Source organism: Artemia franciscana, chromosome 8 (assembly GCF_032884065.1).
Source record: "Artemia franciscana chromosome 8, ASM3288406v1, whole genome shotgun sequence".
Classification (NCBI taxonomy): domain Eukaryota; kingdom Metazoa; phylum Arthropoda; class Branchiopoda; order Anostraca; family Artemiidae; genus Artemia; species Artemia franciscana.
The window spans coordinates 41,693,898-41,709,417 of NC_088870.1; the positions used below are offsets into that span (position 1 = coordinate 41,693,898).

Sequence of the window (15,520 nt, forward strand, 5' to 3'; positions counted from 1 at the left end):
AAAAAATATGCTTTTATTTCCACTGGTTTGTTTTGTGAAGTAAATTTTTCTCTGCATCTGATAAAAATCAAATCCGATCGCTGTTCTTTAGGTTCTTCAAGTATTTCCTTTGTATCCCTATTTGGACTCTTAATAGTTATATTTCGCGACTGTATGGTATTTTTGAGATTTGTCAGAAAATGGACGAACTGTCACGTAGATTTGCTGACCGCTGCAACAGAATTATCGATTTTCGTCTGACTTGCCTTCTATCAAGTGCCTAGCGTCGCCAGCTTGAGTGAGTTTGAGGAGCCGTATTGGTACCGACCGGCCAATAGGCCTTAAACTGCCGAGGACAGGCAACTCAAGTACCCGCACTTCCCACAACACTTCATTAGAATTACAAAATTTAATAAGGAGAACCCTTTGGTAGCTGATTGGAGGATATTTTATTTTTACTAAAAAGGTGTTCTAAAGTGTCTGAAGTTGTCAAAAATTGTGCGTGTTCTTTTTTTTCTGTGCCCTTTTCGTTTTTCTTTTCATTTTTTATACACTCCTCTTTAGTGCATTTGTGTTGTATGCAGAGGGTAACAATAAATTGTTATTAATTATTATTATTATTATTATTATTGTCGCATATTGTCGCAACCAATCGCCTTATTTCTTGTTTGAGAGAGAAAATAGCCATGTCCTTTTAAATCCTGATTGACTAATGCTTCAAATTTGACTATGAAGAATATTATTAAATAAATTTCAACAAATAACTTTATTTGTAATATACTTATTTAATCCTTGTGCAATAGATTGATTATTTTCTCAAAACAATGAGAAAAGAATATAAATGGCTGGCTTTGATTGTAATTTACCCTCCTTGCGGTGACAATACTTCCTGAGTTTTGAATTTATTCCCCCTCTGGATAATACTACCTGATAAATCTCCTATTGACAGTTAAACCCCGAAAATTCAGTGTTGTTGTTCACCCCTAATAAGACTTAATTATAGAAAAACGAATAAACATATTGATGAAAATATATTTTATTTTACAATGATAAAACAAAAATACATGCCTCAGAAATTCTCTCAGAATACTCTTCGTGTTTTGACTTTTGGTAAAAAAAAAAAGAAAAGGGGGGAACATGTTAAAACACGAGTTGTTTTCAGTGTAGCACAGACGGCACTCAGTCTTTATAAAAGGAGGACTAGGAAAGGTTGCCCCATTTGTGTTTGCTTTTACGTTTGATATCTTCATAGGTTGTAATTTTTGTTATTTTCAGTTTGACTTCTTCTATGATTCAATTTATGCTTAAACATTCCTCGTTCTCTACTCTTTGTTGAAATTTACTTTCCTTCACCAGGACATCGTTTGGGTGGGGGGGGGGGGGGGCTAAGGAAGGCAGTTGCCCCCCAATAATGTTGATATTTTTTATATATATCATATTCCCCTTGACTATCCGGATATGGACCCATCTTACCCCTCCCCCATAAAAATGCGGGAGGATCGCCCCTGCCCTTCACAAAATCAGAGCATTATATATCTGATAGCTTTCGTCAAATCTCAGGGGAAAAAATATTTTGAAAAAAAATCATAGAAGTGCAACACAGAGCTATTTTTAAAGAAGGCAAAAAATATGTCTTCCTATGGAAAACTATGTTCAAGTATATTCAAATATTTGTCGTGAGAACTGTCATTCTCTTGTCCTGGTAATGTTCATATGTTCGTTATCTTGTTTTGCATTGGGAAGATGAAGGAAGACTAGAGAAAACCTAAATAATTATATGCACTTTTTATTCTTTTGTTTTTTATTAAAATGGTGGTTTACTGAAACGAACAGAAAAGTTGGGTAATGCCAAAGATTTCGTATTGAAACGAAGATGAATCTTTGATTTCCAATACAAGATGAACCAATTTCTCATGCTCATTGAAATACCAAGGAGATAAAAAAAATACTTCACCCCCCCCCTCGGAACTATCTTAAGTGTGTATTCTTGCCTGAAAAACTTCTATTTTCTAACATTTCTATTTTTAATGTTTCAAAACTATGAAATTTTTAGGGTAAAATCCCATTTTTGTCAGTTGTACCACATATTCATCTAAAAAATTGTACTTAACCCTCCTTCTCTTATGATACTAAAACACCATTGCCATGAAGCTTATATTTAGTAATATTCATAGAAAAATGTTATTCAATGGGCCAGTAAGAATCTTTCAACCAGAATTTTAGGGCGTATTTTTGGGCTTCATTGTTTTGTTTTTTGTATTAAGCGAAAGCGTTAAAAAAAGGTATTTTCAATTTCAACACGATTCCAATTTTATAGATATTAATTTTGATACATAGCCAAAGTTTCTTTTTGTAAAAGAATAAGAAGAAATTAAGTTTCTAAGCCCACTACTCACAGGCAACGCAATAGTAATGCCAAAGTAAATAGCCTTGTGGCTTTAATATATTATCTATCTTATTATTTCTTTTCGTAACTTAATTTTGTATGGAAGAGTGCTTATGATATTTCAGAGGGGCTTAGTCAATAGGAACTTAGAAATTTTGGTCCTGTATTTAACAGTAAAAAATGATTGGAGGGTAATTCGTCTCTCTCGTATCCTTTTTTTAGTTGCCAACCCCCCTCAGCCCTAAAAGCCTTCTGACCCAAACTTCGAGGATACCATTTCGATAATGATATTCGAAAAATCTGGTAACTATGCCTACAGGGCATAGTGGTAAATTGTGCATGTTGTCCATTGTTTATATGTGGGTTTTATTATAGAGAAGGAGGACATGTTTGATCCTCGGTGTCTGAAAAGGGTAAGGGTATAAGGATTCAATAAAGATTCATTCTTTCAGGGAACGTTGAGGGAGATGTTGAACTAAACCAAAAGACACTATGTGCATCTGGGTTGTCAAAAAGACGTATCTGCAATCGCCCAAGAACAGCTAAGGGTATTAAGTTGAAACTTTCAGGGCATATTAAAGGGCATGTCGAACAAAATCAGCATACACTGTACAGGCAGATTGACAAAAGGGTGTAACAGCAGTATGTCTGGAGCGGTGAAGGATAACAGATCCTTCAGGGCTTTTTGATGGGGATGATGAATCAAATCAAAAGACAAATCAAAAGACTCGATGTGCACATCGAGGTTGTGAAAAAAGTGTATCTATATTATTTCAGAAACGTTTAGGGGTATTACCTGTTCACCTTTCTCTTTCACTTAAAATCTTATAGCGAAAATATTGCTTAAAAATATATTGTGTAATTGTGTCCAAAATACAAATAGAGTCAAAATTAACTCTTAATCAGAATATTCATTCTTTGTTTACTTCTCCTAAGGGTGATCGCATCAACCTAGTGGTCCTAGAATATTGGGAGGGGACTCATTCGAACAGAAATTAAAAGGTATAGTGCCCTTTTTTAATGACCAAAAAAATCGAGCGCTACTAGGCCCCCTCCCCTGCCCTTTTTTCCCAAAATCGTCTGATCAAAATTTCTAGATAGCTATTATATTCATCGTAGTTGAGAGGGCTCAATAACTATATCCTTAGATATAACATGAATCCCCTAAGACCCTACGAGAAAGGTCTTTAAGTTATAAAATTCGTCAATTTTTTTCGCATAGTATCTGTTATTGGGAAGTATGCATACATTTTCGGGTGGTGGGATAAATTTTCTGCTGGGAAGTTTCTCCATGGGAGAATTTTTCATGGGAGAGAAGTTCCAAGGGGGTAATTTTTTCAGAGGATATTTTATAGGGTGGAATTTTCCACAATTTCTGTACAAAATTGTTTTATTGTCTTGCTTTCTCTTTTTCGTCTCAATTTTACGCGTGGAGATGTTAAGGATAATTGTCTGAGGTAAATTTTCACCGGGATTGAGTTTCGGGGGATAATTAAAGGATAATTTCGGGGGTTCGGGGGATTCCTCCGTGGAGATGCAGCCAGATTTCTTGTCATTATTTATAAATGATCAGAAATTAAACGAAAAACAGGTTTTTTCAGCTAAAAGTGAAGGGCAGCATTAAATCTTGAAACGAACAGAAATTATTATATATATGCAAGGGGTTGCCCCCTCATCAACACCCCGCTCTTTACGCTAAAGTTTGAATCCGAATTCCTTAAGAACGACTCCTGAAACCCAAAGGTCATTTAATTAGAGCAACAAAACTTCATTTGAAAGTACTTAAAAGGTTTAGTGTAAAGAGTGAGGTGTTAAGGAGGGGTGACCCCCTTTATAAACGTAATAATTTCTATTCCTTTTAAGTTTTAATGTTGCTCCTTACTTTCAGTTGAAAAAATGTGTTTTTATTAAATTATTTTAAGAAAAGTTTCTTTTCAAATAATTTTTTTCAAAAGAAATCAAAAGCTACACTGGGCTGAAGAAGGGCAGAAATACTGTCAAATTGCATTTCAATTTTAAAATGAGTAGAAATTAGTATCAATGAATAAAGTAGACCCAAGCCGAATAGAAATTACAATAAATAATCAACTCAAATCTAAAAAAACAAAGAAATTACCATTAAAAGGAGTAGGGCTAACGCCCCCTAGTCCTTCTAGTGGCTAGAGCGTCATTTATGATTATTTGAAAACAAAATGTATGTTTTCTGCATACACTTATTTATGCATGTGTATATGAAAAATATATAAGTATATATTATATAATTTATATTAAATTTTTTTCTCTTTTTTTGACGTTAACTGAGACTTTTAGGAATTAATATTATTACAGATTCAAGAGTCAGTCTACTTTTGTCAGTTTTTTTTTTCAGTAACCATGGTTATTACCGTTATTTTCTTTCTTTTTTTGCTATCGCTGCTGATCTTTTGGCAATTTAATTAAAAAAACAAGTTTTCTTAAAATGAAAGTAAGGAGCAACATTAAAACTTAAAACGAACAGAAATTACTCCGTATATGAAAGGGGTTGTCCCATCCTCAACGCTTCACTCTTGACGCTAACGTTTGACTATTTCTCTTAACTCTACTGTTTAAAACAGTAAGAAACTTTAGCTTAAAGAGCGGGGCGTTGAGGAGGAAAAGCCCCTTTCATATACGGAGTAATTTCTGTTCGTTTTAAGTTTTAATGTTGCTCCTTACTTTCATTTTAAAAACTTGTTTTATTTTTATTTAATTTCTGGACGTTTTTGAATTAATGCATGTTTTGATCTTGGCTCTCCGCACATAAATAATTAAAACAAAATTTGCATATTAAGTAATTGCAATTAATTGGAAGATTTTTGAGAAAAAAGGAGTGAGAGAGGGGGCCTAGTTCCCCTCCAATTTTTTGATTACTTAAAAAGGCAACTAGAACTTTTAATTGTTTTCAAACGTTTTCATTGGTAAAAATCATACATAACTTACGAATTAACTTATGTAACGAACTTCTATATTCGTATGTTTTTTTGCGTATATGAGGGGGTTCAACCCTCGTCGATACCTTGCTCTTTACACTAAAGCTTAATCACAACCCTCTGAATCACAAAGGCCGTAGAATAAACGGTTTTGTTCGTTTTAAGTTTTAATGCTGCTCCTTACTTTCAGTAGAAAAAAACTTTTCATATTTATTTTTCAATGTTTTTTCAAATAGTGCTAGAAAATCCTGCGCCCCCTGCATTGAAATTCTCTTCTACCATGAGAAGTTCCTCCTTGGAAATATCTTCCCACGTATTCCTCCCCTCAACTCTCCCCCCTAAACCAAAAAATCCCCCTGAAAACGTCTGTTCACTTCCCAGTAACCATTACTATACGTAAACACAGATCAAAGTTTGGAGCTTGCAGCCCCTTCCACGGGGACTGCGGGGGAGTAAGTCGTCCCTAACGACATAGTTATTGTGGTTTTTCAACTATGGTGAATAAAATGCCAATCTCAGAATTTTGATCCGGTGACTTTGGGAAAAAATGAGCGTGGGAAGGGGCCTAGGTGCCCTCCAATTTTTGGTCACTTAAAAAGGGCACTAGATCTTTTAATTCCCGCTAGAATGAGCCCTCTTGCGACATTCTAGGACCACTCAGTCGATACGATCACCCCTGGGAAGAAAAAAACAACAAAAACAAAAAAAACAAATGCGTGATCTGTCTTCTGGCAAGAAATGCAAAATTCCACATTTTTGTAGATATGCGCTTGAAACTTCCATAATAAGGTTTTCTGATACGCTGAATCTGATGATATGATTTTCGTTAAGATTGTATGACTTTTAGCGGGTGTTTACCCCTATTTTCTAAAATGAGGCAAATTTTCTCAGGTTCGTAACTTTTGATGGGTTAACTGATCTTGATGAAACTTATATATTCAAAATCAGCATTAAAATGCGATTCCGTTGATGTAAATATTGGTATCAAAATTCCGTTTTTTTAGAGTTTCGCTTACTATTGAGCCGGGTCGCTCCTTACTAGAGTTCGTTACCACGAACTGTTTGACAATGGTCAAAGTTTGTAGCTTGCAGCCCCTCCCCCGGGGACTGTGGGGGATTCAAGTCGTTCCGAAAGACATAATTATTAGGTTTTTCGACTATGCTGAACAAAATTACTAATTCAGAATTTTGATCCGGTTACTTTGGGAAAAAATGAGGATGGGAGGGGTCTAGGCGCCTGCTAATTTTTTTGGTCACTTCAAAAAGGTACTAGGTACTTGGAATAATATATGCCCTACCGAGATAGAATGGTGCATTTAAAGATATTAATTGAAGTCAAAGCACTACTCTAGATGGGAAAGCTCAAAGGATTTATCATCCACCCACTGATCTCATTCTTTTATTTGTTTATTAATATAAACATTTTATTTTTTAGAGTTTCAGTTATTACTAGGGTGAGGCGCTTTTTAATGACAGCTCGGGTTAGATTTTTTGGCTGTTTCAGGGGCTAGGGAAAGAATAAATTATTTTCAAATAGTTTCAGGTTGGGAGCAAGTCCCCCCCCCAATAGAAAAACTTGTATGAACTATTAAATAGATAATGATTAGCTTTAGACTATATGATGGTAATGATTCGATTTAAAAAAAGAATTTTTCCTAGTTACTCTTATCCTCCTTCTATTCATAGAAAATTTTGACAAAAGTGAAAACACTACTCCTGATTGACAGGGGAAACACTCATCCCCTGACCTTATCACTTTATTCAAGAATTAGTCATATGGGCTTTATAAAGAAGATAAAGCAGGTGTTAACAGCTGTAACTCGTTCCCCCATCTCTCTTCCGGATCAATTAAAACGTCATGTCTAATTTATTTGTCATTTTATAGGACATAGGATCAGAGATAGGCTTAGAACTTATTAAGATAAGAATAATTTCCTGAGCAACAGAAAAATGTCGACATATTCATCGGCTTTAACAAATAGCAATACTAGGTAGATTGTTTCAATTTGCATTGAAGGTCTCAAAAGCCGTTTTAAATAAATGATTCGACAATAACTACGATTCTTACAAACATTTTTCAAAATTTGACAAAATACATATTTCTTAATCTACAGAGCCTGAAAATGTTCGGCAAATCAGTACAGTTTTATAAATTGTAACTTATTATGAACTTCATCACAAATTCATCGGCTATAATCAAACCGTTCGTGGTTACGAACTTTAAATAATGAGCGATTCGGCTCAATAGTGATCGAAACTTTAAAACGCAACTTTTGATGTCAATAGATGCACCAAAAGAATGGGCTTATTGTGCTGATTCTAAATATATAAGACTCATCAAGTTTAGTATTACCCAACAAAAGTTTCGAGCCTGAGATAAATTGCCCCCTAAAATCCAAGGAATCTTAAAGAAAATCACACCATCAATTCAGCACACCAGAGAACTCTACAGTAGAAGTTTCAAGCTCCTATATACAAAAATGTGGAATTTTGCTGTTTTTGCCAGAAGAAAGATCACTGATGCGTGTTTATTTGTCTTCGTTTTTTTTTTCTCTCCAGGGGTGATCGTATCGAAATAATGGTCCTAGAAGATCGGAAGAAGGTGGGAAATTTTACACTGTGGGAGATTGGATAGAATTCCTTTACGAAATTCTTATAATTGTCTTACATTCTCTTTTCTAACTCAATCTGAGTGGAGGTGCTCCGGAGGAGTTATCTGGGGGCTATTTTCGACGTATTTGAATTTCTGGGAAATTTTGTTTACGACAGGGGGTATTTCAAGAGTGATCGGGGAACCGATTAGAAATGAAAGTATTTTTTCAAATGAAAGTATGCTAAGGAGAATTTTTCAGGCTGAAACGTCCGCAAGAAATTTTAAGAGGGGAAATTTTCAGCGAGGATAGAACTGTCTGGAGGGAATTTGACAGGAGGGGGGATGCACTTTACATTGGGTTAAATTTCTACGAAGGTTTCCCATGAGCGAGGGGTATATTTCATGGAGGGTGTGCCAGATTTACTGGCATTGTTTGAAAAACGATCAGAAATTAAAAAAACAACGGTTTTTTGGTTGAAAGTAAGGAGCGACATCAAAAATCAAAACAAACAAAAATTATTCCGTATATGAAGGGTTGCCCCCTCGTCAATTTCTTGCTCTTCACGCTAAAGTTTGACTGTTTGTCCCAATTTTTTAAGAACGACCACTGAAACACAGGGGCCACATAATTAGAATAGGGAGCTTTTTTAAAAGTGCTAACAACTTTAGTATAAGGAGCAAGATATTGAAGAGGGAGTAACCCTTCATACACGGAATGATTTATGTTTGTTTTGAGTATTAATGTTGCTTCTTAGTTTCAGTTAAAAAACTGACTTGTTTTGTTTTATTTAATAAATGTCTCCAAAGCCGTTTTAAATAAATGACACGACAATAATATATGATTTCTATAAACATGTTTTAAACCCTATATAGGGTTTTGCCACTCTAAATTCTCTACCCAGCACAGTGTTGTGGCTACCACAGAATATCCATGGCATCCCCGCGTCAGGTATCACCCCCAAAATACATGCCTATGAAAGAAAAAAAACCCAGCAAATGTAAAACAACCAAGTAAAGCCAAAACAAGCTTATCCTGTTAATATATCCCTCCCTTTAGCAACAGTAGGTAAACTAAATATTATAAATTTTACCAAATCACAAATATTAACACATTGCAAAAAACCTGAATGAACTAAACAATTATAGAATTCATCTTTACCATGTGGCTAATTTTTTAAAAAATCCGCTCAATTAGAAACACAATTCAAAATAAATGGCGCTGTGACAACATTTCTCGAACCTCCGAAATTAGATAAAAATTTCTTTAAGTATTTCTAGATAATTCTTTTGATATTTATTTAAAAGTTCGTTATAATGAAAACTAAATTTTTTAAAATTGCCAAGTTAATTTATTTGCAGAAAAACCTCTTGATATCAATTTTTGGCTTAAGATTTTACATCCATTTTTAAAATCAATATAATGTATATATATATATATTTATAATTTTTTTACTAAACCCGAGTTAACTGAACTGAATTCCTTATACTGTAGAGCTTGATCAGCGTACTCAGATTAATTTTGGAAGATTGGGGGTATTAAAACTCTTTTTATGGGTTTAGAGTTTTAGACCATAGCACATTGATTGGTTATCTTAGAATTAATATCTATTGCCATTTTGACCCTTTTGACCAAATTTGATTTTTAGTGGCTTTGACTATTCATTTGATAAGATTACCCCTGGGATAAAAGAAAGGAGGGCAGGGAGACATATCAGTAGGGTATAGCCCATACCGAATGTGATTTTCTTGTTCTTCAAGGAGGGATACCGTAATCCTTCTCTGCAGGGCTTTTGATAATGACGATTCCAATGGTGTGCTATTGGTTATGATCTTAACCCATTTTGAGGGGATTCCAGGTTCTCTTTGAAATTCCATAAATTTAGTTTTGTAATGAACTTCATATTATTACATTTACCTGACATAATAGTTACTATATTAAATTGACGTTAAATGGAAGTTTTTCATCATTATACAGTTCTTTTCCAAAGCGTGTTTTGAGACTTTCTGTTACAACAGGCCATAGCTCAGTCTTTATAAGTGACAACACTGTAACCTGTAACCTCAGACACCATTGTGCCAAATAGAATTAAAAACCTAAACATTTCTAATGTTTCTATGCTCTCATATGTTTTTTCTTAACTAATATGAACTTATTTTGTTGTTTAGAAAACTTGATTCTCCCCATCCCTCCGCCCACAAATCATCTTCCGTGTTGCCATATGTTAAAGAGCAAGATCCCCAAACTTTTGAGCAAGTAAAACTATTTCATGTAAGGTTTTGACGGAGCGGCACCATTCCAAATGAGGATTATCTCTATATTATTTAAAACCCAAATGATAAAAACTTTCAGCCTTTTTTTAGCTGGAAATTGGCAAAGAGCAAATAAGTATTTTAAAACTATTGATTTTAACGCTTTATACTGGGACGTTAGCACGGTATCATGACGTCATATAGAAAATAATCCGGAAAGGACACCAACAAATGCAGTTTTTCTGTAAATTATTTTACCCTAATCTATTCACTTTAGGATTTTAAAAAGCCCACTAGAACTTTCGATTTTGCATCGAGTTACACACCGTCTGAGCTTCGCCCAGTTTTGCACACAAGTCCAGTTGACATGTCCGTCATGAGCCCCAAATACTGTCATAGATGGTTCTCTTTTATTTCCACAAACTAATATCTTTTCAAACTATGACAGTAAAGACGGACCAATATTAAAAAAAGATTGAAATGCAATCTTCTAACTAGGTACTCCTTTAAGTTATACCCTAGTCAGCAAGAAATATAAAGGCTTTCTTGGTGGCTAGTGCTAGAATATAAATAGACGAGAAACAGCAGCTATCACAAGGAACAATAGGCGATCCCTATCAGTCACGTCTCAAAAGTAGTGGAAGGAGATGTAGTATGTTATTCGGCCAATATGGAAATAAATAGAAATAAAGAAAAAAGATGCCCCATTGGTGCGGATGGTTTGCGGTAGCCATTTCTTTCTTGACTTGAAAAACGATCACATATTAAATAAAAAAAGATAAGTGTTCTTTTAAACGAGAAAAGGTCCAGAAGAATTTTCCAGGGAAATTTTACAGCGAGGATGGAATATTTTGGTGGGGGCTTAATCAACATCTTCTATTGTTGGTCCACCAGATTCTTGGGGTCGGTCAAGCCTTTCTCCAGGCATACTTCCAATCCCTTGATAAAGCTTTGTTATTATGGGCTTAAAAATATTTTCAATTGCTTTTTGCTTGTCTTCAAATTCCTCTTTCTCAGCCAACTGATTGGCATCCAGCCATTTTAAAGTCTCGTTACAGGTACCCAAGACTGTGCTGCGGTCACCATCACTAATCTTGTTTTTCATATCCTCGCCTTCGATAGTCTGTTTCATATAAAAACAATAGGATTCAAGGGCATTCTTAGCTGAAAGTTTCTCCCTTTGTTTCTCATCCTCGGTACGGTAGTGCTCAGCATCATTGACCATTCGCTCAATTTCATCCCTAGATAAACGATTCTTGTCATTAGTGATCGTGATCTTACTTGATTTACCCATAGATTTTTCAACAGCGCTAACATTTCAAATTCCGTTAGCTTCGACCTGATGTACAGCTCGTGGGGCTAGTGGAATTCCAGTGAGCTCACATTTGCCGAGATATTTATTATCTTTCGTCATAGTTCGTTCTCCTTCATAAACCTGAATCAAAACTCCAGGCTGATTGTCCGAATATGTAGTAAAAATCTGAGTCTGCTTTGCAGGAATGCACATGTTTCTTTTTATCAAAGGAGTCATCACTCCTCCAGCTGTTTCAATACCAAGAGAAAGCGGTGCCACGTCCAACAAAAGGAGATCCTGAATTACTTCGGACTCGTCACCATTAAGAGTGGCGGCCTGAATAGCAGCACCATAAGCAACTACTTCATCAGGATTTATTGACTTATTTAGTTCTTTTCCATTAAAAAAGTCTCGTAGATGTTTTTGCACACGCGGAATACGGGTTGAACCTCCAACAAGAACAATCTCATGGATGCTTCCATTGTCTAGTTTAGCATCCCTGAGAGATCTTTCAACTGGTTCCATTGTACTTCTAAACAAATCAGCACAAATTTCTTCAAATCAAGTATTTGTAATCGAGGTATAAAAGTCGATGCCTTCATGTAGTGAGTCTATGTCGATACCAGCTTGGGCAGCCGTTGACAAGGTTCATTTCGCTCTTTCACATGCGGTCTTAAGTCTTCTAAGTGCTCTTGCATTATTTGAGAGATTCATTTTAAGCTTTCTCTTAAACTCTTTCAAGAAGTGGGTCACTAATCTGTTGTCAAAGTCTTCACCACCCAAATGTGTATCCCCAGACGTAGATTTTACTTCGAAGATTCCTTCCTCGATCGTAAGAATGCTCACATCAAAAGTACCACCACCAAGATCGAAAATGAGTACATTTTTTTCAGCTTCATCCTTTTTATCAAGGCCATAGGCAATCGCAGCGGCAGTTGGTTCATTAATGATGCGAAGAATATTCTATCCTGCAATGAAACCAGCATCTTTTGTAGCTTGTCTTTGGGAATCATTGAAATAAGCAGTGATAACAGCGTCAGTGACCGATTTTCCGATATAAGCCTCGGTGATTTTTCATCTTACTAAGAATCATTGAAGAGATCTCTTCCGGCATAAAAGCCTTTGTCTCGCCTCTCAATTCAACTTGAATTTTTGGTCTGCCATCTGTACTGATTATCTTAAATGGCCAATGTTTCATGTCTGATTGAACTGAAGAATCTTCAAATTTCCTACCAATTAGTTTTTGGCATCAAAAACTGTGTTTAAAGGGTTCATGGCTCCTCGGTTTTTGGCAGCATCTCCAATCAGATATTCAGTATCAGTAAATGCCACATAAGATGGTGTCGTTCGATTACCCTGGTCGTTGGCGACCAGGGTAATCATTTCTAATATTTCTTTCTGAATTGCTTTATAATAGCACATGGATGCAGTTTCTTAGGAAAAACTTGAAAAATCAACCACATCTCTTAATTATTACATAAGTACTGAAAATTATATACCAACAAATCTTTATTAGGTGAAAATTATTATGCATTTATAACTTCAGTAGCAACTGAAAAGGATGGATTTCCTTTCCGCAAAAAGCTTCAAAATCAAGAATTGTTTGATGATATCATATTAAACAGTAGGTAACGAACTGTAGTAAAGAGCGACCCGGCTCAATAGTAACCAAAACTCTAAAAAAACGAAATTTTGATATCAATAGTTACATCAAAATAATCGCATTGTACTGCTGATTTTAAATTTATATGTTTCATCAAGTTTAATCTTACCCATCAAAAGTTTCGAGTCTGAGAAAACTGCCTTATTTTAGAAAATAGGGGGAAACACCCCCTAAAAGTCACAGAATTTTAACGAAATTCACACCATCAGATTCAGTGTATTAGAAAACCTGTAGAAGTTTCAAGCTCCTATCTACAGAAATGTGGAATTTTGTATTTTTTGCCAGAAGACAGATCATGAATGCGTGTTTATTTGCTTTTTTTTTTGTTTTTGTTTTTTTTTATTTCCACGGGTTATCGTGTCGATCCAGTTGTCCTAGAATGTCGACGATATTGACCATAGCGTTTTTTTCATATTCATCTTTACATAAATGCTCCACTATCCTGAACAATATGCAGCAGCACAAATACTAAGTTTTACTTTACACCCATCAAATGCCCCGGTTTGAGATTCATAGTGATTTCATTTTTTTCCCAGGTAATCATATTGTCAACCTGTAATTCCGTTTTAGATTCGAATCTAAAAAGCTAAGTTTGCATTTGAGATGATTTACTTCAGAATCACCTTCAATTTTGGGGGCGAATTTTAAGGTGGAGCTAAAAATACTGTGTATAGTCAAACAGTTCGTGGTAACGAAGTGCAGTAAGGAGCGACCCGGCTCAATAGTAACCGAAACTCTAAAAAGTGGAATTTTTATAACAATAGTTCACATTTAATGCTGGTTTTAAATATATAAGTTTAATTAAGTTTAGAATTACCTTTCAAAAGTTACGAGCCTGAGAAAATTTGCCTTATTTAGAAAATAGGGGGAAATACTCCTTAATAGTCATACAATCTTAACGAAAATCACACCATCAGATTCAGCGTATCAGAGAACCGTATTGTAGAAGTTTCCAGCTCCTATCAACAAAAATGTGGAATGTTTTTGCCACAAGGCAGATCACGGATGCGTGTTTATTTGTTTGTTTTTTGTGTTTTTGTGTTGATTCCCCCCCCCCAGGGTTGATCGCAATGACCCAGTGGTCCTAGATTGTCGTGAGAGGGCTCATTATAACGGAAATTAAAAGTTCTAGTGCCCTTTTTAAGTGAGCAAAAAAATTGAAGGGCAACTACGCCCCCTTCCACGCTCATTTTTCTCCAAAGTCACCGTATCAAAATTCGAAGATAGCCATTTAATTCAGCATAGTCGAAAAGCCTAATAACTATGTCTTTGGGGATGACTTACTCTCCCGCAATCCCCGGGGGAGGGGCTGCAAGTTACAAACTTTGACCAGTGTTTACATACAGTAATGGTTATTGAGAAGTGTACAGACGCTTTCAGGGGGATTTTTTGGTTGGCGAGGGGAGGGTTTGAGGGGAGGGGATAATACGGGGGGAACTTTCCATGGAGAAATTTGTTATGGGGGAAGAAAATTTCCGTGAAGGGGTTGCAGGATTTTTTAGCATTTTTTAAAGAACAACGAAAAAAAAATGTGAAGAAGTTTTTTTTCAACTGAAAGTAAGGAGCAGCACTAAAACTTAAAAACAACAGAAATTATTACGCATATGAGAGGTTCACCTCTCCTAATACCTCGTCATCTATATTCCCTGTGTCCCGGTCGTCATTTGTGTCCCGGTGTCCCGGTCTGTAATTTCTTTTTGATTGTCCCGGTCGTCATTTATATTCCCTGTTTCCCGGTCGTCATTTTGTGTCCCGGTTGTCCATGGGAAAAACAATCCGTATTCAGATCTATACCTCATTATTCTAATGATTCCCCTTGAACTTTGTTGATGGTGATTGCTAATCGAACATTCCCTGTGTCCCGGTCGTCATTTATATATCCCCCTGTGCCCCCCGGCGTCCCCGTTGTAGTTGTGTCCCTGTGTCCCGGTCGTCATTTATATTCCCTGTGTCCCGGTCGTTATTTGTGTTCCGGTGTCCCAGTCTGTAATTTCTCTTTGAGTGTACCGGTCGTCATTTATATTCCCTGTGTCTCGGTGTCCCGGTCGTCATTTGTGTCCCGGTGTCCCGGTCTGTAATTTCGTCAGTCGAAAAACATGACGTGAGTCGACAAACAACTTCATGACGGCATAATGCTCAATCCTTATAATGTCGTCAGTCGACACACAAACATGACGTCAGTCAACACACAAACAAACAACTTATTTTTATATATATAGATTTGTGTATATGCATGCATGTGCGTTTTCATAGTGCATTGTGCTATTTTCTCATCTATCTATATATATAAAAATAAGTTGTCTGTGTGAAAAAAGGAAAAAAAACTAAAAAAACTAAAAAAAAGTAAAAACCAAAAAAAACTGAAAAGAAAAAAAGGGGAAAACCACAAAAATTTATTTCATCATAT

General features: G+C 35.7%; 1 protein-coding gene and 1 pseudogene across 1 annotated transcript in view; one reads left to right on the plus strand and one right to left on the minus strand.

Annotated features, from left to right (window-relative positions):
* Positions 1–15,520, plus strand: part of LOC136030443 (uncharacterized) — a 272,907-nt gene that overhangs the window by 122,011 nt on the left and 135,376 nt on the right. The window lies entirely within an intron of this gene.
* Positions 8,993–13,333, minus strand: LOC136030441 (heat shock 70 kDa protein cognate 4-like; annotated as a pseudogene).